Below are 24,720 nucleotides of genomic sequence, written 5' to 3'. Positions count from 1 at the left end.
TCCATGCCAGTGGAGGTGCATCATACAATCTCTGCACTGAAAAGATGTCCACTCATCCTTCCAATCTCTAATTTATCCAGGGTGCCCCACTCCATTTCCAAATTTAGCTTAATGGCTGATTCATCCAGGTTTTCCTACTTGAGTGTTTAATTTGATTTATACCTATTTCTGTGCTCCTATAGAAACTCTAGAACATTTTTTCCCTGAAAGGACAGGTAGATAATGGATGGATGGATGGATGGATGGATGGATGGATGGATGGATGGATGGACACCTTGGCTCTTACTCATCTTATATCCCCATCACCTAACATAGTCTCAGGCACATGTTCAATAAGAATATGTAAGAGTTGATTTTTACCTGAGAGGTGCTTTTCATCTAAAATTTGTGCTTTTCACAATTCATCAAAATTATAGTGTGCCTTCATATATATTTTTTCCCTTTGTGGATCTGGAACTAACAGTGTAAGTGGTCTACCATAAGGAGTAGCCTAGGTGAGTCCATATATGGATCTACATTTACACAGCTTGGATTTCCTCTGCTTATTCTCTCATAAAAACACAGAATTGCCAGGATAAGAGTCAGAGCCCTTGAAGACGATATTCCAATTTGGTAAGGAGACAACTAATGTGGAATAGCGGAAGCTTATTGACAGGGCTCTCCTATCAGCTTCTCATGCATGCTGAGACTCTTGACTGCATGGATTTGGGGAATCCGGGCAATGTGGGGACTGTAAAGCCCTTCAATAAAAACACAATATGCCAACCAGCTGCAAATCCTACCTGCAATTTCTTCTCTTCCTTCTTCGATCCCAGGGAAATATGTCAGTGGATGCTGTCAGATAAGAACAAGCCATTGATCTATAGGGCGTGAGGCAAGGCTAGAATATTAATGTCGTAGATTCTTTCTATGTAGAAGTTGCTTCTTAGTAAATAAGGTGAGGTGCCTTGGAAATTTGAGATTCTTGGGTGAATAGACACCTGAAGGAGTTAAAATCACTGGCATGCTCTACCCCACTCTGTAGGGTAGTGCCCTCACAGTTGATAGTAACTTGAGCTTAGAAATTGGGGTTTAAATAATTAAAGCAGTTAAGTTCATTCATCTTGACTTTCATTCTTTTCCTGAGTGTCATTTTTTTTTCTCAGTGTACAGTTGCATACGGGAGATTCATTGGGTGATTAAATAAAACTAGATAAAAATTTGAAAATTTCTGTCGCCAAGTGATTGACTAAATTATTTCCTTCCCCTCTCTTGGTATTAACTTCTCCATAAGTAACCTGACAATTTAGACCAGATTTTGAATTCTTAAACTGAGGCCCATGAATGGGATTCAGGACTCTGTTAATTCAAGAAATTCAATGTCAAATTTGATACATATATACACTTTTCCCAAGAGGAAAGAATATAGCTTTTGCCAAGCTCACAGTGAGGCCATGAACTTCCCCAAAATACGAAACTGAGGGTTGCCCTTGACCTCAGCTTTTGTACTGCTTTGGGGGAAAGTATGTTTTGACACTGGGGAAATAGGGCTGAAAGAGAGAAGCTGAACTAGGCAATAAGGCAGACTTAGGTTCAAGTCCTGACTATTCCACTTATTTTATGTTGCCTTGGAGTGAGTCTCTTTACCTCCGTAACTCTAGTTCTACAAATCACAACAACAATATCTCACATGTTATAAAAATTAAGAGAAATGAATTGAAAGGAAAAATTTGGGCTAGCATGCCAGAAATCTTCAAGAAATGTTTGTTCGATGTGTGTCTAGAGAAGCAGAACACCAAGGGCCACTACTCCATCTCCCAGCTCAGCAATCTTGCCATCTAAATTGATATGTTCTCAACTGTGCTCACAGACTGACAAAGCAAGTCTTCATGGTCTTTATTTTATTTTTTTTATTTTATTTTATTTTATTTTATTTTATTTTATTTTATTTTATTTTATTTTTTTGCTGTAAAGGTGAGACATAAAGTAGGCCTATATGCTTAATATGTTTCTGCACAAATGTAAATCCACTGAAACCAGGAGAACGATTCCAAGTCTTCTAAGAAAAGGTCAGAGTCCAGCCAATACAGGCTCAGCTTTGATCTGAATAAAAACAGAAAGACTCTTTCTCTTGAGACCTTTGTTCTGACGCCACATTTGTCCATAAAACATGATAATCCCAGGCGATGACTTGGAGACATGCGTCTCAGGCTGTGGAGGGTGGAGACAGCAATGGAGAAGAAGCCTGGGGCTGGCCAGAAAGTGGTTGCCAAGCCTGTTTACACTATGAAAGACCCAGCAGACCTAAACATTTAGAATCAGCTCACAACATCCCATGTCACCAAAAGACAGACTGCTTTACTGTCTACACCTCCTAACGTCCCCCTAAAACTGTATATCTTTCATGGAATCTTCTCCTTCAGAGAGGGTCCTGATGTTCAGCAAACGTGTATTCAATAAAAAAATTTAAAAACCTTACAACAATCTAAGGAATCTACCCATATATTTTTTAAAATTATATCAACCTTCAAGGTATTATCATCTTCATTTTATAGAAGAGATTAAGTTCATGAAGACATAGAGACAGAATGGGTTTGAATCTAGAAGTCTCCAATTTGAAAGCTTTTAACTAAACTCTGAGCCTTCCGGACACAGTGATAAGTGTAATATGAGTCTTATCCTCATGGGACACTGGAAGACACAGACCTGTAAGCAGACTTTAATACCATACTTTGTGCTCTCTAGGTTGGAGGCAAACACAGAGGCTGCAAGAGCAAAGTTCAACTACCTAGAGCTGGTGGAGAAGGAGGTGTGCATGTGATATGTAAAGTTCGGAAAGACTATCTTGAAGGATTGAATCTTTGAGAGGGATTAGTCTCTCTACAAGCCATTCTATACAGAAGAAGAAGAAAATAAAATGGAGGAAGAGATAAGAGCAAGACAACAGGAAACTCAAAAATGTATATCACTTAGATGTAAATATTGTTGGTAGTGTGACTTGCAAAATACCCTACGTTCTCTTAGCAGCCCTGAGAGACAGTAACTTTCCATCTGCCAGGAATGAACTTGTGATCTTAGCGCTGGTGCTCCGGAAAAAGATAAGGGATTTGGGGGCCCCAGAAACTGGTTTTTCTCTACTCTTTTCTAACCCAGACATCCCAATCTCAGCACAAAAGGTTACAATTTCCCTGGGAAGAAATTGTGCTGACCTCGGGTTTTCACAAAGAGTGTGGTATTTCTGCTTGACTGCTCTGCCTGCTGAAACATTGCTAAAATAACTAGTGAGCAAGACGTCCCAAAAGCAAGCAGCTGCATATAAGAGTTTGTGTATGGTTTATCTACTTCGATGGGGGGTGAGGGTAGACGACTACTTTCTCTAAGAAGTTGTAAATGGGCCAGGGTCTCATGACATTTGACAACTCAGCTCCACCAATGTCCACTTTCTCCTAGAGATCCAAATAAGAGGAGGAGGGTTCACCGCGCAGTTGAAAACATAAAAAAAATAGGGGCTCCAGGGCCAACAAAAGAGTCTAGGAGAATGGGCCTATATTGGCATTCTAACTCACCAATTAGATTGGTCAAGAATCTCCATTCTTCATTCATCTTTTTCTAAAGCAGGAAAATATTTCTTACTACACCATTGTGAAATTAGTTGTCCTAACCACTTTTTTTTTAAGTATTTGATTGCTGAAGATTTTCCATAAAGGTAATACATGGACCTGGTCTTTGTCTTCTAAAAGCTGTAGAAATTAAACCTGACCCTAATATTAGGGATCTGATTTATTCCGCACTTGAATTGAGAAAGCCAAATAAGCCAAAATAAGTATTTCCCACTACATTTTCTTACCTCTGAACATTCATAAAAGGTATGTTCTTTACCCAATTCCTATTTGCTTGAGATATATACATTTAGAGTTTAATTTAGAGTTCACAAAATCTTCTTTTAAAAACAAAAATCTTATGAAGAGGGAAAAATAACTTATTAACTTCAGAGTATGATCATTTTACTTAATTTACTGCCACCCCCATGCCACTGATGGCACAAAAACAAGGAATGTCTCCTGATGTGAAAGGGAACATTTTTTTTTTTAATGGAGCTTGGGATATGCTTAACTGAGGACCCAATCATGAGGAGCACAGAAAAATAATACCCAACTGATATGAAGCACTTTTTATGGCACAGACACGAGATTGGTGATTCTCTATAAAAGATCTCATTTCTTCCTCACAGCCATCCTGTGAAGCAAATGAGGAATGAGGCACTTAGCTGTTGGGAGATAGGATGCTGCAAAAAATGAAACACCTTCCTTCATTCAGCAGTAGAGGATCTGCTCTGCCGCAGGGTGCCCAGTTCCATTTTGAGTTACAGAGGGGGAAAAACAGACTGAGATGAAGTAAAATGGAAGTTTAAAGCATAAATTATGTTGTAGCTAAGTGTTCTTCAGCCAGTCAAGCAAAGGAGAGTGGGTTTACTATTTAATTCATTCATTCACTCAATGATAATGTAGTTGACATCTACACATTATATAGTCAATAGAAGATGTCTAACACCTTTATTTCCCCTCCAGAATATCTCATAGTGCCTTCAATCATCCCAGGACCCTTCTAAGTGGTTTCATAGAGATGAGCCAACCAGTTCAGTAGTATTATTTATGCTGCATTGTTACAAGTGATTGAACCAAGGATGGGCACTTGTTCTAACATAGCCATCTGTCCAGCAGCCTATGATGTAACCCAAAAAGAGAATTCAGCCCAATCAGAATATAGAAAGACCAAGTAGACAACTGAGAAAGGCAGAAGAGGAAATACACGTAGAAAGAAGGCAGTAAATAGAAGCTATGATATAGCAAAATCATAAACAAGCAGAAGCCATGAGTAAGAAAAGAGACATGGTCAATCCAGAGAGGGACAATAAGCTGAAGCAAAGACAGAGGAGCAAAGGCAGACATCGTGACTGTAACGGCAGAGCAACTGAATGGGGCAGTAGAAGATCAAAAGGCTATCTAAAATACAACGCTTGGTTGTCATAACTCCAGTCTATCCTGAATTATGTTCTCATTCCCCTTGTTCAACTGAGTGGTCCTGAGGTTTCCTATCTTCCCAACTTTCTTTAAAAAAAAAAAAAAAAAAGATTTTATTTATTTATTCATGAGTGACACAGATAGAGGGAGAGACAAAGGCAGAGGGAGAAGCAGGCTCCATGCAGGAAGCCCAATGTGGGAGACTCAATCCCAGGACTCCAGGATCATGTCCTGGGCCAAAGGCAGATGCCCAACCGCTGAGCCACCCAGGCATCCCATCTTCCCAACTTTCTTAATACCATGACGAAAAATCCTGTAAATGAGAATAACCACATGTTACAAAGATCTATTTCTCCTGTGTCCAAATGAGCCAAATAGCATAATCAGTTTTTAAATTTTTATTTAATTTTTAAGTAATCTGTACACCCAATGTGGGGCTTGAAATCACAACCTGAGATGAAGAGCTGCATGCTTTACCAAGTGAGCCAGCCAGACACCCCTTTCATAATCTGTAATACAGAAGGAAATGGGGTGCCTGGCTGGTGTCATCAGTTCAGCATCTAACTCTTGGTTTCAGCTCAGGTCGTGATCTCAGGGTCATGGGATTGAGTACCATACTCGGCTCAAACTCAACATGGAGTTTGTTTGAGTTTCTCTCTCCCTCTCCTTCTGCCTCTATCCCCTGCTGTCACATGCAATCCTTCTAAAATAAATAAATAAATTTTTAAAAGACAGAGAAAGAGAGAGAGAGAGAAGAAAAAACTACCCTATATACATATATAAATAGGATGTAGGCCTAACTTAAAGTAATTAATTAATAGAGCATAAATATTTTCATTGATAAGCAGGTTCGATTCTTTTATAAAACAATTAGGACTTGAAAGAAGAAAAAAATCAAGTTTAAAGGTGATAAGTGTTCAACTTCTTCAAAAAGAATGGCTATATTTCTCATTAGGAATAATGAACCTCTTAGTCCATCCTTTGTTTAATACTAAAAGTGAGAAAGAATATTCTAAGCCTGAGCTTCATCTACTAATTTATTTCCACCCAGTGCTGTGACATTGAAAGATTAAAATACTTTAAAATTAAAAAGTTAACAGCCACAAATCAGCTCTAAAGCAATCTTCTTTTTGTAATAAGAGTACATATGATGCCCTAGTCTGGCCTCTGAGAACAAATTTGGGAAAGGACACTCCTTACGTATCACAATGGCTGTCCTGTCATTCTCCAGAATCAGTGACTGGTATATGGCAAAGTGTCAATCCCACAGAGTGCTCAGATCTCATGACAGGTGAACATTGACTGTCTCAATTACACAACGGAATTTATCGAATGATTCTTTTTCACACCAACACAGCTACCAAGCCATTATTAGAATCTCTGCACAAGGGTGTCTGGGTGGCTCAGTAGGTTGAGCATCCTCTCAGGTCATGATCTTAGGGTTTTAAGACAGAACCCCACAGAGGACTCCTCACTCAGTGGGTAGTTTGCTTAAAAATCCTCTCTCTCTCCCTCTGTGCCCCCTTCTTTTGCATGTACTCACTCACTCTCTCTCTTTCTCGCTCTTAAATAAATAAATAAATAAATAAATAAATAAATAAATAAATATTTTTAAAAAAGGATCCACACAAACTCTACCAGTCTCAACCCTTCCACACTACTAAATGATCCTATGACCACATAGAAGAGCCCATGTGCTTAAAACCCAAAATTCAATATTTTTCCCTGACTTCTATCCCCACTAAGGCTTTTACCCAGTTCCTGCCATTTACCTCAACAATAGGTCTTGTTTGGCAATCAGTAAATGACCCATAGCTCAACAGAAAAGTTGATCATTCAAAAAAGTGACCAAATGACCTCCTCTACTGACTATGATGAGAAAACTGGGATTAGATTTATCTGCGTGCCTCAAACAACCAGGAAACCAGAAGAAAAAAAGTTTCAGCATTTAAAATGACTTAATTACAGGTAGCACATGACTGTGAGTCCTAAGAGAATAAAAAATAAATGAGATACTCTTCAGGCTACCATTCAGGAAAGGTGAACACAACAAAGCCAATGGTCTTTCTGAGTTAAAGACATAGAAATTGGACTTCAGGGAAATAGTGTAGCTAGAGTTTGCAAGGAAGAATGTGATAAAGGAGGTGTTCACAGAGACAGATCCAGAGATCTAAGAAAGGTCCCCTAGTGTCTTTGACTGAGCACCATTTTGAGTATGCAGGAGAGAAATCTACCTGAAATTGGTAAAGAACCACCAGAAAGCAATAGATAGACCAATGTCAGACATCAAATAAGAATGAGAATAATTTATTCTCCTACCAGCCAAAGTGAGAGTTTCCAAACACACAAGACAAATCCCCAGAATAAAATTGGCTCAGTAGTAGAACTAAATTAACACTAGACCAAAAGCTGCCCTGGAATGTTTGAAAGCAAGCCTTATAAAGGACAAACTGATCTGAAGAACTTAAGTGCAAGCCAAAATAAAATATGGTACTCTCTAAATAATACAGCAAAATTCAATACCCCCAAAATAAAATTCATAATGTCTGTATTCGGTCAAAAACATGCAGAGTAATAGGAAAATATGAGCCATAACTAGAAAACTCATTAATTAGAATGGGACCAGAAATGACAGTTGATAGAATTAGTCAACAATGATGTCAAAATAGTTACCATAAATGTGTTTCATATGTTCAAAAAGACAAAGGACAATAGGAGAATGATGAGGAAGATATTTGAAATGAAAGAAGAAAGAAAAAGAAAAAAAGAAGAAAGAAAGAAAGAAAGAAAGAAAGAAAGAAAGAAAGAAAGAAAAGAAAGAAAGAAACTAACTCCTGAAAATGCAGCACCTGAAATGAAAAAGACATGGGGTGGAATTACTATCAGAGTAGATGGAACAAATAAAAAAAAAAATAGTGAACTTACAGAACTGAAAGAACAGACAAATTCACAATTATTGTTGGTGATTTCAACACTCTTTTCTCAGTAATTGATAAAATAATCAATCACACACACATAAATACAAGGATATAGAGCACTTTAACAACATCAACAAACATGATCTGATATTTATATCAATTACATTTATAGAATATTCTACTCAATAGCAGTAGAATTCTCCTCTTTTTTATGTACACATGAAACATGCACCAAATATACCATATTTTGAGTCATAGGCATACATTAATACATTTAAGAAAATTAAAATCATATGTTCGCAGAAAGAAAATAGAATGAATAACAAAGAGAGATCTAGAAAACTCTAAACTATTTGAAAAAAAATATAGTTCTAAATAACACATGAGTAAAACAAAGGGGGGATGGTGTAACTGGATGATGGGCATTAAGGAGGGCACTTGAGGTAATGAGCACTGGGTGTTTTATGCAACATAAGTCACTAAGCTTTACCTCTGAAACTAATAATACAGCTGTATGTAACCTAAATTTAAGTAATTAAAAAAAATAGCTATCCAGCCAAAGTGCCCCAGGAAGATGCCTATAGTTGTATAGGTTGGGTTTATTATTCATTGCAATGAGGGAGAACACATACAATGGGGAAGCTTGGGGAATCTCAGTAGGAGGGTATTAGAATGAGACTATTATAGGATTCAGACTCTGGTTGGGTCATTTGAGAGACACCAGAAGGAAGTGGGGGTTGACTCTAGATTGAGGGTGTCAAAGTGAAGGTAGTTCTATAATTGGGTATCTGGATAATAAATCTATAGGGAGGGCAGATGAACACATAGCTCTAATTAGTAAAGAAGCAGTAGTCACTCATTTTGTCCAAGAAGGGTAATGTTTAGAATTTGGAGGTAGCAAATAAGAAAGAGTATTTTTGTCTGGAGGCACCTGGGTGGCTCAGTTAGTACAGCATCTGACTTTGGCTCAGGTCATGATCTCAGGGTTCCGGGATCCAGCCCTACACCTGGCTCCCTAGTCAGCAGGGAGTCTGCTTGTCCCTCTCCCTTTGTCTCTCCCCCTGCTCGTGCTCTCTCTCTCTCTCTCTCTCTCTCACTTCTCAAATAAATAAATAAATAAATAAATAAATATTGTTTAAAAAAATATTTTTGTCTGTACTTAGACAAAATTATGAGGTGGATTTGCTTTGTCTCATGTTATCATGGTCTCAGAATAACCTTGTCTGAGATTTTTATTTTGTGAGATTGTTTACATCCTCTAGGACAGTAGCATGACCTAGCTGTGAGTGCCAGGCCAGCTTTCAAATGTCAGGGGATGCTCTCTTTTGTTTGTTTATTCCTTTCTCAGTCAAAAACTGGAAACAATCCAAGTGTCCATCAATTGATGAATAAGCAAATTGTGGGTTATCTATCTAATTAAGGACTCTTCAAACAATTTAAAAAATGAACCTCTATTACATGCAACAACATGGGTAAATCTCAGAAGTAAAAGAAACCAGACACAAAAGTCTATTTTCTATATGATTCCATTTATATGAAGTTCTAGAAAAGGCAAAACAATAGCAGCAAAGAGCTAATCACTTGGCAAATGCTGGGGACAGATGCAGGTATTGACATCCAAAGGGCAGGAAGGAACTTTGGGGGTATGGTCTATGTGATGATTGCAATGGTGATTTTGACTATAAACACATATAATATTTCATCAAATTGTACTTTCAAAACCGGTGATTTTTATTAAAAGTAAAATTTACCTCCATAATCCTGATTTTTAGAAAAAAATCCTTACATTCCTTTTGGGGTAAAATGGTTCAGTTTCTTAGACACACACTAGCCTATCTCCTCTGTCCTGAATAAAGTGAAAATATTTCCATTCCCTCTGATTCGTTAACTTCCCCCAAGAGTAGACAAAAGATTTCTAAAATGGGGTGGGGGGGGATGATTTCTTAGTGGATCACACCAATTAGCCACTGATCAAGGGACAACTGGCTACTTTCCCTTCCCTAGAATTAACTCTGTTGCTGGCCCCAACATCCTGATTTCCAGTCACAGTGAGATCTGGAGATGTGAAGGTCAGCAAGGCAAATGAAGGCAAATCATTTCCAGTCTTTCAACCTCAGTTCTTACTCTATACAAAGGAAGAGGGGTGGAAATAAGGATTTCGCAGAGCACTTAGAGCTTAGAAATATTTACTAGATGAGTTGTACTTGCAAGGCTCAATTTAGATTAAAATTCCCCTCTGAAGGTCTGTATGCATTTTGTGTGTGTGTACGTGTTGGTGGTAATGCAGGCGGATGAACAGGTACAGGGGAGGAATAGATGCTAGGGGGTTGGTGGATTGTTTCATCTAGCTAAAATAAGAGCACTCTGAATGATTTATGAGTAGTCTTGAGAGTGTTTAATGCTTATTAATTTAATAAAAATGGTTATTGCTTATAATAATGGAAACTACCTCATAAAAATAAGATGAAAATATCCTTAAAGTAATAATTTGTTGTCAGCTCCGATTCTTCTCACATTAATTCTTCCAAACTCTCTTGAGTTTCCAACACCAGTGCTAACCTTTGGCCCCAAAAGAGAGACCTAGCCTATGGGCCCCACACTTTAGAGGGTTCCTCTTTGTCGTACTCTCCTAACTGCTCTCCACCCCATGGAGTCAAGAGGTGATGTCTACCCAGAGTGTCCATGTCTTCCAAGCCCATCTATCTTGACCACACTCAGAGTGCTCAGACCCCTTCAGGAATTCCCCTACCAAATCAGCCTGGAGTTCACCTCTAGGATCTAAGTAAGACTCTTCCCCGGGTCTTCTGTTTATCCATGCCTCACATTGAGGACAGAAGAGAGGTTTGCTGGTAAAGATAGGACAGACCTTGGCTGTGCAGACTATGATGTTCATATGAAGCCTTATGAGGGCCTTTGCAGTGCAAATCAGAGCCAGCAGTGGAAAGTAAAAAGGAAGGCCACAAGTCAGGGGCCAGGCCTTCCCATGCCCTTATTCTTCATTGTTCAAGAACAGAATTCTGAAGGGTTGAAGAATTCTAAATGTCAACTGGTGCTCAGGTTATTACTTAGATATGATTGTCAATGTAGACACTTGGAACGTAGTTAACAGTTTGTTAACTTGAGTTAGAATGTTTAAATGCTTGGGCATGTGAGCCTCCATTTGGTACTTTTGTCCTAGGGTCCTGAAAACATTAAGATCCTGAGCCCACAGGGAGGTTGAGGAGTTCACTATAAGGCAATACTGCAGACTGTGCTAACATAGAAATGTCTGAAGATACACCATCTGGATTCGGTGATGCCCGCCCTATTCTTGGCTGGGAGAATTTAGACCATCATCCTCAATGCTCTGAATCCCTCCCATCAATCATTCCACCTAATTTAAAACAAAACTAATATATGGAAGGATTCTCATTATAAACTTTGATTGGTGGTATATTTAATGTATATTGACCTTAATTTGCTACCACACAGATTAGTTTAGGAGAAAGCCAAGTCTAGCATGAAGGGATTAGGGAAGGGGAATATTTTAAAATGAGTTAAAAAAAACTATTAAAAGTAATTTTGAGCTATACCAGTGAAATTGCTAGCTAAGGAAGGGGGTGAATCAAACAGAAAATAAGCAGATAATGAAGTACTTGGAGGGCGTATGGGACACATTACCCAGAAACAGAAAAAAATATATGGGAAAAATAATGACGAGGCCTATTTAGCCATGTAAGGCCAGTCTGATTAGTTCTCAGGCTTTCCACTGGTGGTCCATGTTGGGGAGAGGGGGTAAGTGAGGATGGGCATGGGGGTGTGTGAGTGTCCCTACACACAGGAGGAGGGTGGCTTCTTCTACTAATATTTGTCATGGAACAAATGAATGTTGTTACTCCGTGAAGGGAGAAAGTTCCTGTAAACAGCTCTCTGTTTTTTGCAGAAAGTAATCCATCAGTTATCCACCCCCATGGTAGTCGTATCTTCATTTAGCTTCTTCGTTGGGGGGAAAAAAAATCTCAGAAGACACTCAACCTCCCCAGAATTTCTGGTGTCATCAAGTTGCCTTCAAAGTCCTGCAAGATTGCATATAGAAAAGTCTTTCTAGATCTAGGAAATTTTACCATTAACTGTGGGATTGACAGGTATCCTGAATACCTAGTAATCTTGACATTTTGTTGTCAAAATAGATGTACTAGAAAGGCATGTGGATTTAAGAAACGTGTCCACATTGTGTCTGCTTACCTCGCAGCAGGTAAGCAGCAAGGTCTAGGTCTAGGGTCTAGGGTTGGGTTTCCAAAATTCTTAAAGCACAAGACAAAAACCTACTCAGATTCCATAAACCAGTGCCAGCAGCCCGCAGGCTGGAAGCAGGTCCCTGGCTGGGGAAGATCTGAGAAAGCAGACTTAAAGCCTTAAGAGCTGAGAAATCCCACGTTCCACCGAACTCATGGAGCGTTTAAAAAACCATGACGTATCTCATTAAAAACAAGTTTAATTTGATGGATATAAGATTCTGTGAAACGACATTTATTCGCTCAACTGTGGATGTAATATAGCAGGAAAGCACTAGGCTGGAATCGGGAGACTCGGTCCCATCCAGCTGAGCAAGCCACTTCACTTCCTACTTGGGGCTAATGCTAAGTGACACTGAAATGTGTAGCAGCGGCTGAAAAATGAGAGAAACAAGAAGAGCTGTTGATGATATTACACACAATATACGCTAGAGTAGAAATATCTAAAATTATCATAAAGGACCTCTGATTTCCAAGGTAGTGTAAATTTAAAAGAAGAACAATGGAAGCACAGAACATAGGGAAATAGAACCTTCCACATGAGTATCATCCAGGGAAGAAAGTGCTCGGAAGGATTAAATGAAGGTTTGATCCCTGGTAGTTATACTGCTGTCATGAACATGTAGGGAGGCACTGGACAATATTAAACATTTAAACTGTGGTTAGAGGTTTCTCTTTCTGAGGTGAACTTCCCCAAGGATGTGTCTGATTCCAGTTGGCGTCCCACATAGCTTGTCCAGCAGGAGAGACGATGCTTGCCAGAGAATACAAGGGTGGTGTTAACTTAGGTGTTCTAGTCTTCATTGTGTCCTAAGGAAAATTATTTTATGGAACCCCTGGGTGGCTCAGTGCTTGAGCATCTGCCTTTGGCTTAGGTGGTGATCCCGGGGTCCTGGGATCGAGTCCTACATTGGGCCCCCCTTGCGGAGCCTGCTTCTCCCTCTGCCTGTGTCTCTGCCTCTCTCTCTCTTTTTCTTTCATGATAACTAAATAAATTTTAAAAATCTTTTTTTAAATTTCTTTATGCCCTAGTCTCTTGTGAATTTATTCTGACTTTACCACATACTCTTGGGGTATCCTTGAGCCAACTACCTTCCTTTAAACCTCACTTTCTTCTTGTATAAAATGGCAAGCACACCCTCTCTGGGGTTGTTGTGAGGGTTTTGGGATCAAAGCAGGTGAAAGCACTTAACACAGTGCTGGGCACATGGTGCTGTCCAATAAATGCCAGCTGGGACCATTGCCAAGTTCCCTTCCCTCACTCTTTCTCTTCTGCCTGTTGTTTTTATCTCTCCACCCACCTGCCCCCATCTACTCACTCACCTACCCAACCAGCCAGTGAATCACTCTGTCACTGAGTGGTCATTTGCCATCCAGCAAAGTGTATTTAGGGACGAGGCACTGGGCTGGATGCTGAAGCTACAAAGAGAAAATAGTACCCAATCATCTCCCCAAGGGCTCATTCCCTCCTCAGCGCTGGACTTTGCCATCTCTTAACACGATGAAGGACACACGATAAGCGCAGTTGTATAGAACATTCTTACGTTACTCTCGATGCTGAGTACCAGTCCCCCTGGTGAACCCCAGGAAACTGACCGATGTGAATCTGAACGTGTAAAGCTGAGGGACAGTCTCTAGACTTCAGTGGATTCACCAGTCTTATTAGACCTCGTGGAAGCCCAGCCTCCCTTGAGGACATCACTCTGCATTTCCTTTTATTCTGATTTCCCTCTTATCACTTTCATATTATGTGATAGAGTGATTTGAGGTGTTTGCACATAATAAAATCTAGATCGTTAGAATATTTGGTGCTGGCACTTTTGGGTCAGAGTGCCCAAAAAATCCTATGTGCGACATTTAGCTGGGTCTCATAATACACTGTATTATTCCCCTTGAGTAAATTTGCCCTTACTACTATTTTCATCCCTCCTCCCCCAGGTAGCTAGCAACCATACAACAGCATCTATTCACCTAAAGATATTGTGGTGACCGAGTTAGCACAGTCGCCTTCCTGCAAAAATATTAACATACTTAGAAGTCCTTGAAGAAAATTGCTCCAGCGGTCACAACCTTTACTCCTGTTCCTGGGATCTCTGAAAGACGGGGTGGGAAGGGTGTTTTTGCAACTCTAAATGGATTTGAAAAACCCAGAGAAGGAAATTATCTGTTTCTATGGAGAGCCAGGGTGACATGACAGATAATTAGCAGGACGACCTGCTTCTCTGAAATGGGAAGCTTAGCCATAGCGAGGACGTAAAGCCCCCAGCCCTCCTTATATCCCCTAGTGAATTCCTTCTCTGCAAACAGCCAGCTCTGCCAGCTGACAGTGACTTTCACCTTGAATCCTTCAAAGTCACCTTTCTTTGAAAATCCCTTCGCTGCGAAGCTGAATAGCAATAGCTTTGCCATCTTGGCTACAGTTCGCAGGGTATGTTGAGGTGGAAGTGAGCTGAACCCCAGAAGGACTGACCTGTCCTACAGAATCATGCTTTGAATATGGATGTGCCTCACGTACTGTCTTGATGTGCATTTCTCGTTTTCCCCCTTAAAACGCAGAGTCCAAGAGGGTAGAGAATTCCCCAGTTGCCTATTTGAGGAGAGAGACAGTTTAGGTTGAAGTGGGAAAAAATGCTTCTCCCCCTGGTATGTTAGGCTAAATTATTTTTGTGTCAATGTGCCGTGATGCTTTGTGGGAGAGGAAAATGGGAAAAAGGTGATGTGCAAGGGAATCGTTTAGAAAAGAGGCAAGTTACTCAATGTATTTCCCAAAACTTGAGCTGATCGCTACCGAATTTTAAGGGTGTTATAATTTATGATCCATACATGCTCTCTCAAACAGCTTGTTTTTAAAACCTGCCTCTCAGTAAATTAGCATATACAGGAGCCCCCCCCCCCCCCGCCCCGTCCACTCCCTTTAACTTTCTTTTCCAGGAAATAGTCATTTCATTTAACTTTCCCATAGTTTTTATTTGCATCGTATCCAGTTAGTTATCAGGCTCTTCCCCCAAAATGAGGAAGCAGAAAGCTTCAAGGCCCAGGGACCTCATGAGGGGAGGGGCAAGAGAGCATCAAGGACAGAGAAACCGAGGAGAACCAGCATCTGGAACCCCCGCAACCGGAGTAGCCTCCCTCCTCCCTGGTGTGGCTTCCTAAAATTGCATTCAAGCTGATTCCCTTGACCAGTTCACAATCCCGTTTTCTTTCTTGCTCAATCTTCTTCCCAAAGTGACAAACCGGAGATTGTCAGTGTGTCATCTCCTTTCTCAGTATGCCTCGGAACATCTCACTCCACCAAGAGAGCATGGGGTCAATGGAGTTGGGATGACTAGAAGTGACAGGAAGCAAATCAGGCAAAGAATCCGCACGATCTAGACATTTCGTTCTACGAGCGAGCCGTGAGCACAGAGGGTTTAGTCTCTGTCGGGCAGAGAGCTGAGTGCTACAAGCAGGGCCAGCATCGCTTCCTTCTGTGCTTCTCTAGCCTTCTTTTCTTTCTTCCCACTCTCTTGTCTCAGGACCCGTGTGTGTCAAACATGCACTAAAACACGTCATGTACTATCTCATGTAACTATCCTCAAACCTTACAAATACTAGTATTTTTTTGCCATCATCATCACCATGGGGAGATTTATCAGCTTGCACAATTAGGTGGGAAGCCAAGGGGTCCGATCCGAAGCTCACACACTAATATCCTTCACACCCATTTACCTGAACTCTGCTCAGCGTGATGAGTCATGCACAAACCAGAGCGTTTTAATTATTCTAGGAGAATAGGCTGGTTTAAAAAAAAAAAAAAAGTTTCAGGTTTGGTTCTGATAAACTGGAGGGAAGGTAGCTGAATTGCAGCATGAAAAATAGGTTAGCTATCAAAAAGGACTTTTTGAAGGCAGGTCTTATCTTAAATTGCCATTCCATTATCTTTGGGGCTCAAAATAAGTTATGAGGAACAGAACATGTATACCTCTGTTTTCAGAGTTGTTTGGACAGTATTCCTAAAGCAGAAAATAGATTACTCGTGTAGAAGCTTTCCAAACACATTAAATTATTGGTGAATGAATTCCTGGTATTAGCAGTTTCCGGCTCTCTCCTTCCACAGCATATGCAGGGAAATACTCCCTTGGCCCATTAGTTCACCACTCTTTCTCATTTATCTCTGTGCTTTTTGTTGACTGAGAATTCTTAAAAGACAGAATGGCCTCCCCTAAGTGCCAGCTTGCAGATCAATCGGTGGTGACTGCCTCCCTTGCTGAACGAGAGGGACTGGCAAGTCAAGAAATGCCAGGATCCATTCTCCACGTGTCTGCCAGCGACTGAGGAGGAGTGCAGCTGTGCGGAGCACAAATTGCCGCCTTCAGAATGCGCAGAGGGCAGAGGTGGTGGGGTGGACACTGGGCTGAGGCAGGGCCTGAGGTGGGGGCGCTGGTGGAAAGTGGAGGGAATGGCTTCCCGAACCAGACCTACTGGGGTTGCAGTTCTTCTAAGTCACAAATTAGCTGTGCGATCTCGGATAAATTATTTAAGCTTTGCGGCTCAGTATCCACATCTTAAAGGAGAGTCCACTTATATCTACAAAGGAAAATATGCAGTTGAAAGTGCCTATTTTTATTGTTGCTTTTTAAAAGAAACTGCCTTACCTGATTTTTAACCATAATCTGAACTCACTTGATTTTTCTCTACCTACTGCTCTCTAAACTACTCTCTCTCTCATAGTCATATTGGATATGCAAAGTCTTTCCTATCTTTTTGTTCAATCTAGAATGTTCCTCTCATTCCACAAAACCCCCTCCTGAAGACTTTTATTGATCCTACCATCATTTAATTCCTATATCGTCCAAGAAAATTTCTCCCAAATATTCAAATCTATCTATCCTTTAAACTGCAAAAGCACACAAGATGCTTTGTGATCTACCCACCTCCCCAGTCTCATCTCTTGCTCTATATCTTCCAATTTAGGCTTCAGAAATGCCAGCTTATTTATAGTTTCAGAAGTCACCATATTATTTTATGCGTCTGTTTTCTGGAAATGACACCTTTGTCTAAAATGCTTGTCCCATTAGTAGACTCCTACTCATCCTTCAAAATCCTATGGGGATATCACTTCCTCCATGTATTCTCTGATGCCCTCTCTGTCCAGCCCACCATAATTCATCATCCGTATTTCTACATTAATTTGACAACTTGTGCATTTGTTACTATTGCTTTTGTCATATGATACTATAAATCACTGACTTACATGTGTTCAGACATGAACTCCTTAAGAGTAGGAACTATGTGGTGTGTATTTTACATTTCGAGGCTCTAGCACAGTACCTGGCATACAGTAAGAAAGTGCTCAAAAATACTTGAAGGGTTGAGTTAAATATCACATATAGTCTGATACATTATTTTGCATTTGATTATATGTTCTCCTGTTCTGTTTTTATGTCTGTCAGTCCAGCCTTCTGGACAGACTCTAAGTACTTTGGAGGCAGAAGGGACTTGGTTCACTCTGTGTCTCCTACAGGGCTGAGAATTTACTAGATAATCATTCATTGGGTGGAAAAATACAGTAGAGAGGAGAGTGGGGTAGATTTGCGACAAGAAGTGAGTGACTCCCTAAGGCTCACAGGCAGGAGGCTGGCAATGATTCACCCTTCCAAACACACAAGAAAAGCACGTAGGGCTCATCACACACTTATCCTCCAAAGAGAGCAAGGAAGTCTTATTTGTAAGGTGGAGCTCCATGGGTGGAACGTGAATTAGAGAGAAAATCCAAGTTCTGAAGTTGAGTTCAATTGTTATAAACTCTCCAAAATTCCCTCCTAAAGGCCCCTGGATAGCACTCACTGGAAAGGTATTTGGCTTTCAGTTATCACACATATTTTGCAAGTGCTAATAGTTCTGTGGTAGAAGAAGAAGGCAGAAGGAGAAAAAAGAAAAACAAAGAAAAAGGAGAAAGACAGTGAGACAGGAGCTGGTTTGAAGGGATTTTATCTAATTTCATTTTAATTAGATCCTTTTTCTAACTGAGTTTCTAATTTTTCAATTAGCAATTAGCAGCTGCAACTCATTCTGAGCATCACGAGGTGCCAAAGACACTAATTACACCACAGGAGTAGGAGGCTGGAAATGAGAAATAAAATTATCCATGAATGTTATTAGAAGAAAGGAATGATTACTCTCCGTAATAATATACTGATGTGAGCCTAATTAGATTGAAGGATTCAGAGGGAAAAAATGAGATTTAAAAATGGATTACATTTAGATGCCTCGAGGTCATAACTTTGCTATAAATATTGCTTTAGAACATCTCACTTGAAAACAGGTTTGCAAGCCTGATAATGCTCATGTCAGGTTGTTCAGCAATGACCCACATCTCTAGGATACAATAACCCAAAACATCAATGACTTCTGAAATGCCAGTACTCTTCCTGTAAAATGTGTGTCTGAGATTTCAAAAACAAACACTCGCACACATGCACACACATAAACAAAGCCATAAAAACCATCCCCAGGCACAGGGAGATACCAAAGCAAAGATGCCATTTTTGGCATTCCGATTTGGGGGTGGGGTTTTCAGCCATGGAATGGGAAGTTGTCCGGCTGTAGTTTCCAATCTGTTGATCTAATTCATTTCCTTCCTCCTATAACAGTGTCGATCCTGTGTTCCAGGGAAAGGAGCGCTACAGGCTGATGGTTCCTCCATACCTACAAGCTGCCAGCGTGGAGAACATTCCAGTAAAGTAGAATCCAGCTTTCCATGAACAAAGCTGCCACACAGGCCATTTGCATGCTCAGAGAAGAGATAATTTTCCGGATAAGGATACAGGGAATCCAAAAATGCTATTGATCCTTAAGAGTGATTCCTAGCTAGCTGCAGAGGAATCTCCCAGACTCCCTGAGGCCAGACTGGCCAACCATGACTTCCGTGGATGCTGACAGGGCCACGATGCCTTCCCCTCTTCAAGTGCCACACCAGGGATGACCCATCTGAGCGAACATTCTCACTCCCGCTGTGGCCCTAGGTTGCCTCCTCCCAGGAGATAAGATGCCTCCCTTCTGCATCACTGTCCTTGAGAGTAACAAGCTTTAAAAGGAAAGCAGAAAATTCGATGAGCGAGTGAGGTTGACAGATCCACGTCACCTTCCAGTAAACTTCTTGAAACTCTTGGGTCTGTCCCCTTGACTCTTCTTGTTTTCTTCCTAGAGTTTCTCAACCCTGATGGCTTTTCCTCTTTCCTGATGATTTTAAAATACCTTAACTCCTCCTGAACTCCAGCCTGGCAAGTTTTTACTCATATCTAACCAACACCTTAAAATCAGCACTGGCAGGATGAATCGCATTTACTATGCTCTCCATCCCCACCCCAAGGTGCTCCTCAATCCGGATTCTAGATTTCTGTCTGTGGCATGGCCATCCTCCCAGAAACTCACACTCTGATATTTGAAGGAGGCCTGATTTCTCCTTTTCCTTTTCCCCAGCCTCTTCCCTGGCCTTTCAATCAGCCCTGTGTATCCCACCTCACTAATTCTCCTGCAATGCCTCTTTGCTCAGATCCCATGTCCCTGCATCGGCATCCCTTATTTCTTACCACAGTGGCCTAACCACTTCCCCCTAACAAATCCTTTTACCCTACACTCTCTATTTCATCTTTCTGCAAACCTGGCTAGATTATGGAATTACCCACTAGAACTTGTCAGCAGTTGCTCCTGCTTTGGGGGAAAAAACAAAAACCCTCAGACTCCTAAGCCTTCATGTTCCGGCTCCAGCCCATGTTTTGGTTATAATATTTTCCTCTTCTATTTCAATATTCTATGCTACAGGAGACTAATTATGGGTTCGAAGCCTTGCTTGTTCTGTATCCTTTAATTGATATCCCCCATATCTGTTTCCAGAAAGTCAAATCCTACTTATTCTGCAAGATCCAGCTCAAATAGCGATAATATTCCTAATCCTCCTTTGCATGTATATAGGGCTTTTAATTTTCAAAGCAAGTCCACATCCATATGGTTTATTTAAGCCCCACAACAGCTCCCAGGGAGGCAGGATGGATAGGCATTGTTAATCCTCTTCTACAGAGGAGGAAACTGAGACACAGGGCCGGAGAAGTGAATTGTGTGGTAATCAATGGTAGACCAGATGCAGACCCGCTGATTTTCAGCTGATGCTTTTTCCTTTGAGCACTGGCAATGCTCAGAGTGTGCTTGCATTTGCTTTCCAATCACTTGGATGGAGTCTTGCAGTAAAACAACTGCCCTCCTGATGGAACCTGGAAAAATTGATGAGCTCCCATTCCTTGGCCCGCCTATCTGTCTTTATATATCTCACCACATTTGCCACTAATTATATTTCTCTTTATAATCTGAGCTCTCCAGTTAAGTAATGTAATTGATCACTCCTGAAAAATATCACTAATTCCAAAATGGCCCAGACGTATTTTGTCATGCTGTTTCTTTTTTCATTTCTCCCACCCCTGGTGTTAGAATTATTAAAATGTCACATGCGTCAGAGAAAAAAAAAGAAAAAAACACCAATACTAAGAGCCTAGAAATGCAGCATGTGTACGTGTCAGAGAAAAGAAAGAGTTGGAGGGCAAATTCGGTATTTTATTTTCTTTTTAAAACAGAAAGGGCAGAATTTAATTTAAAATACAAAGTAACGAAGGGATAGAGATCCTCGTTAGCCTGAAGCTTCCAAGGGATAGGGCATTTGCACCAAAGAGAAAGTGGAGTACAGGCCATACTCTGTAAACTCATTGGTTCCGTCATTGCTAACAGGTTTTGACAACTCTGTCAATGAGCAGAAAGGCAAGGTGGAGGTCGGATCATGATGGACTGGAAAGGGAAGAGGGTTCATATTGGAACGTTCCCTGTCCTAATATATAACTTAAGCTACTCTTCTCTTTTGTTTCATTCAGGAAGGTAAAGCCAAGAAGAATGACCCCCTCAAGCTGGCATAGAGCGGATAACGTGGGCACGGCTGGCAGGGCCTCCATGGGGTTGGCCAGAATGGAGAGCAATACTGGAGGTTTCCGTGTACTTGTATTTCTGTGTTGTCCCCCACTCTTTGGGGCAGAAAGTTGGTTAAGTGGAGAAGGGAGAGGCAACAGTAACAATCCTCAGAACCTCTCTGGTCCAGGATTTCTTCTTCTTGCCTTAGAGCCTTAGTTTCAGCATCAAAACAAAAACCCTGTTCTGGATCTTCACGTCCTGCTCTTACTGAGATGACATTTCCTGATCTGTAGGGGTTATTTGGTCTAAGTGAGGACTAGGGAATCATATCCAAAGCAACAATATAGACAGAATATAGACAGAAGCTTTATAAGCATCATCTGTCGAGTACCTACTATGTCTCAGACACTATGCTAGAGACCTACCTGATTTTATTTAATCTTGAGAGCACACGGTGGGATAGATATTGTTAATCCCATTATGCTTGAGGAAACTGAGGCATAAACTGTTGACTTTGGGTCAACAGACCCAAAGTTTCAATGGAAACTCATGCCTCACCATTGGACTACTCTGCCCCCCACTGGCCCGCAAGAAGTCATCTTGTCCATTCTCTGCAGTAATGGAAAGAGTGTGGCTCTAGAGTCATCCAGATCGTGGTTCAAATCCTGACTTTACCACTTACATACTGAACAACACTAATTCCTATTTTAAATAACTACTTTAAAAACTACATTAGATGAAATCGTGTCGAGCACATTACCTGATAAAGATGAAGGAACCCCTTTCACGAGCATTCCTTGACCTTATAATATACGAGGCAGAACCCTGTAAAGGAAAGAACATAAAATCTTGTACTGAAAAAGAAAATTAGGTTTGAATTCAGTTACGCCACTCACTTTATACACATTACAACCCCCCTGAACTTGAATTTCCTCTGTAAAACTAGGATTCTGTTGTTACATATCCGTCAACGGTGTCATACGAATCGCATCAAATGTGACACTAGATATGGGAATACTTTTTTGAAATATAAAGCAGTATGCAGATATTTTAAATGTTGTATAAATGTCATTTAAACATAGATAAAAGCGTATATGTGTCCATATAAATTTGTGCACATCTATGTATCTATCTGTGTATAGTATACACATGCATGTCTATGTACGTATGTTGTGTGTATATACAGACATGAATTATGTGCGTGTGTGTGTTGCATAATAACCTTCAAAGAACCTAACCTTCTCTCTCCTCCGCACACCAGGACCCAGTCCTGTCCATCTTTACCCAGGAAGGAAAATGCCTTGGAAAACCTCAAGTCAGCTCAACAGACGATCATCAGTTAATGCAAAGAAATGACTAAATGGCACTTCATGTTGCTCTTGTTTCTGAGTGGGGGTGGAGGAGGATGAAGTCTTTTAATCTTCTGCGTTGTGCAGTAATAGGCAGAGGAGAGAAGCTCTCTGATGTTCCAGGATGAGAAGTTCGGTCAGAACACAAGCAGGGATGATTTTCTGACCCAGAATGGGAAGAAGCGAGTGGCCTGCACAACAGGATAGGGACAGCCGGACTGAGGCCAGCCTCCTGCTGTGGATTTCCATTTCTGTTTGGTGTTCTGAAATTTGGAGAGCCTGAAACCCTCCAGAAAGACCAATTCCGCTTCCTGCCGAGAGACAGTGTCTCTCGGGATGATGAGAAGCAGCCTCTGCTCTGAAACCCACTGAATCTCTAAACCTGCTCTTTCTCCCTCTCCCTCCTCCTCCTTCCTGTTCCTCCCCTCTCCCCTCCCTCCTTCCCACTTTTCCTCCCCTTCCTCCTCCTCCTCCCTCTTTTCCCACTCCCCCTCCTCCTTCCCCTCCTCCTTCTCCCTCCTGCCCTCCCTCCCTTCAGCCCTTTCCTCCTCCTGCGGCTGCCAGTTGCCTTGTGGGGGAGGGGGGTCTTGGCTCTCCTCACTAAATCACCCAGGGTGGACAGGAAAAGCTAAAAGATGGGGGAGGCGGGAGGAGGCCCGAGGCCTTTCCTGGTCTCATCAGTCTTCCTGGGTCCTGGGCTGAGGCAGACGGCTCAGCTTGCTGGACTTGTGACAATGATCCGGGCCTGGAGCTCGGGCGGCAGCTGTCCACCAGCAGGCCAGACTTCTGAACATCCCGTCAGAGCCTTCCTTGTCTCACAGCCCCCACCCCGAGGCTCACACCCCTTTGTCTCCAGCTGGCTCGTGGCCCCCTAGTGTTCTCATTTGTGGTTTTGTTCTCCCCCCACCCCCAGCCCCTGCATGGGGGGTTGGGGGGAGCTGCGCAGAGCTGGGCTCTTGTCCAACTGGTCCAGCACCATCCTTCTCCTCCCTGGGCAGTCTGCTGCTTTTCGAGAGGATTCTCGCCGGGCCGGCCTTCCCTCTCTCCATCTGGTGCTGCGCGGCCCGCAGCGTGGGGCCCGGCAGGCCTGGAGCTGGCCAGGCGGGGAGGCAGCGAAGCCTTTGCCGCAGTGAACTGGGAATCCAGACGGCTAGGTTTCTCTGCCAGCCTGTGTCAGAGAGAGAAAACACCTAGAGAGGTTTAAAACCCTTCCAAAGCAAAAGCAAACGCACAGCATGAGAGCGCTTTGTCCAGCCAGCACTTTTGCTAGCAATAAATCTGTTTTAAAAATGTATAAGGAAATAGAGAAAAACATTGGACGAAATCACTTTGGTGGAAACCCGTTTCTCCCGCACTCAGCCGTCTCCGGGCACCTGCTCTTCCCCCTCCCGGGGACAACCGCCAGCCTTGGAGACCAGAGTGCAAACTAACGTCACCCCAGTGCCAGCCCTCGGCTGCACGGGTCCCCTGGGTTTGCAGTTTTGCGCAGCCCCTTGCAGGTGTGGGTCCACCTGAAACATCACAGACGAAGCCGCCCCCAGGGGTAGCTGCAGCAGACCAGCCACAGGTGCCTCGTCGTCCCCGATTCTGAGGAGACCGGTGGGTCCCCGAAGGTGACCTCAGTTGCGTGGCCAGGAAATGCCTGCCTGCCAATCAGGAGCAGAGCCTCTTATCTGTTTTCTGTGGCTGGACGTGCAGAAGTCAAATGCGTCTGCTTTGGACGTGCCCCTGCGGTGCCTCGCAGGGCCTGTCACTGGCTGTGCGATTGTGGAGTGTGGGGTGCTTCCCAAACTCGGAGGGTGTGACATAGGTTCTGGCCACACACCTGTAAATGCAGAGCCCCGGGACTACTCTCCCAGGATGAGACTCCTATGCATCTGCTCTGCCCATTTCCCTTTGGGGTCACTTGGGTCACACATTGGACCCGCTTGGTACTTGCACCCCTTCCAGAAAACCAGGAGAGCTTCCAAAGCAGGGTGGGAAGCCAAGCCTCTCCACCCACCACTCCTCATCCCTCTGGCAACAGAGGCCACCACCTTCTCTGGAAGGTTTCTGGCTGATTGCTTTGGGAATGTGAGTGTCGGTGACCATGTTCTGCCCTGGCCTGATCCCAAGGCCACAAGGACGTGGCAACCTGGAGGGGACTGTGCGACCCCAAAGAGAGTAATTATGTGGTCGCCAATAAATAAACAATCACCGGAACAATTAGTGCTCACCCCTTTGGAATGTGCAGCTCACCTTAGGACAG

General features: G+C 42.1%; 1 long non-coding RNA gene across 2 annotated transcripts in view; it reads right to left on the bottom strand.

Annotated features, from left to right (window-relative positions):
* Nucleotides 1–10,916, bottom strand: part of LOC140634785 (uncharacterized) — a 35,559-nt gene extending 24,643 nt beyond the window's left edge. For both annotated transcript variants that reach the window (XR_012032168.1, XR_012032167.1), the window contains exons 1-2: nt 10,785–10,916; nt 783–834 (exon numbers count right to left, since the gene is read on the bottom strand). This is a non-coding gene — a long non-coding RNA (uncharacterized lncRNA). The remainder of the gene's footprint in view (nt 1–782; nt 835–10,784) is intronic.
* Nucleotides 10,917–24,720: the final 13,804 nt, after the last annotated feature.

Source organism: Canis lupus, chromosome 6 (genome assembly GCF_048164855.1).
Source record: "Canis lupus baileyi chromosome 6, mCanLup2.hap1, whole genome shotgun sequence".
NCBI classification, from domain to species: Eukaryota; Metazoa; Chordata; class Mammalia; order Carnivora; family Canidae; genus Canis; species Canis lupus.
Note: the sequence above shows the minus strand (reverse complement) of the source record. Positions and strands in the feature narration are given on the sequence as shown.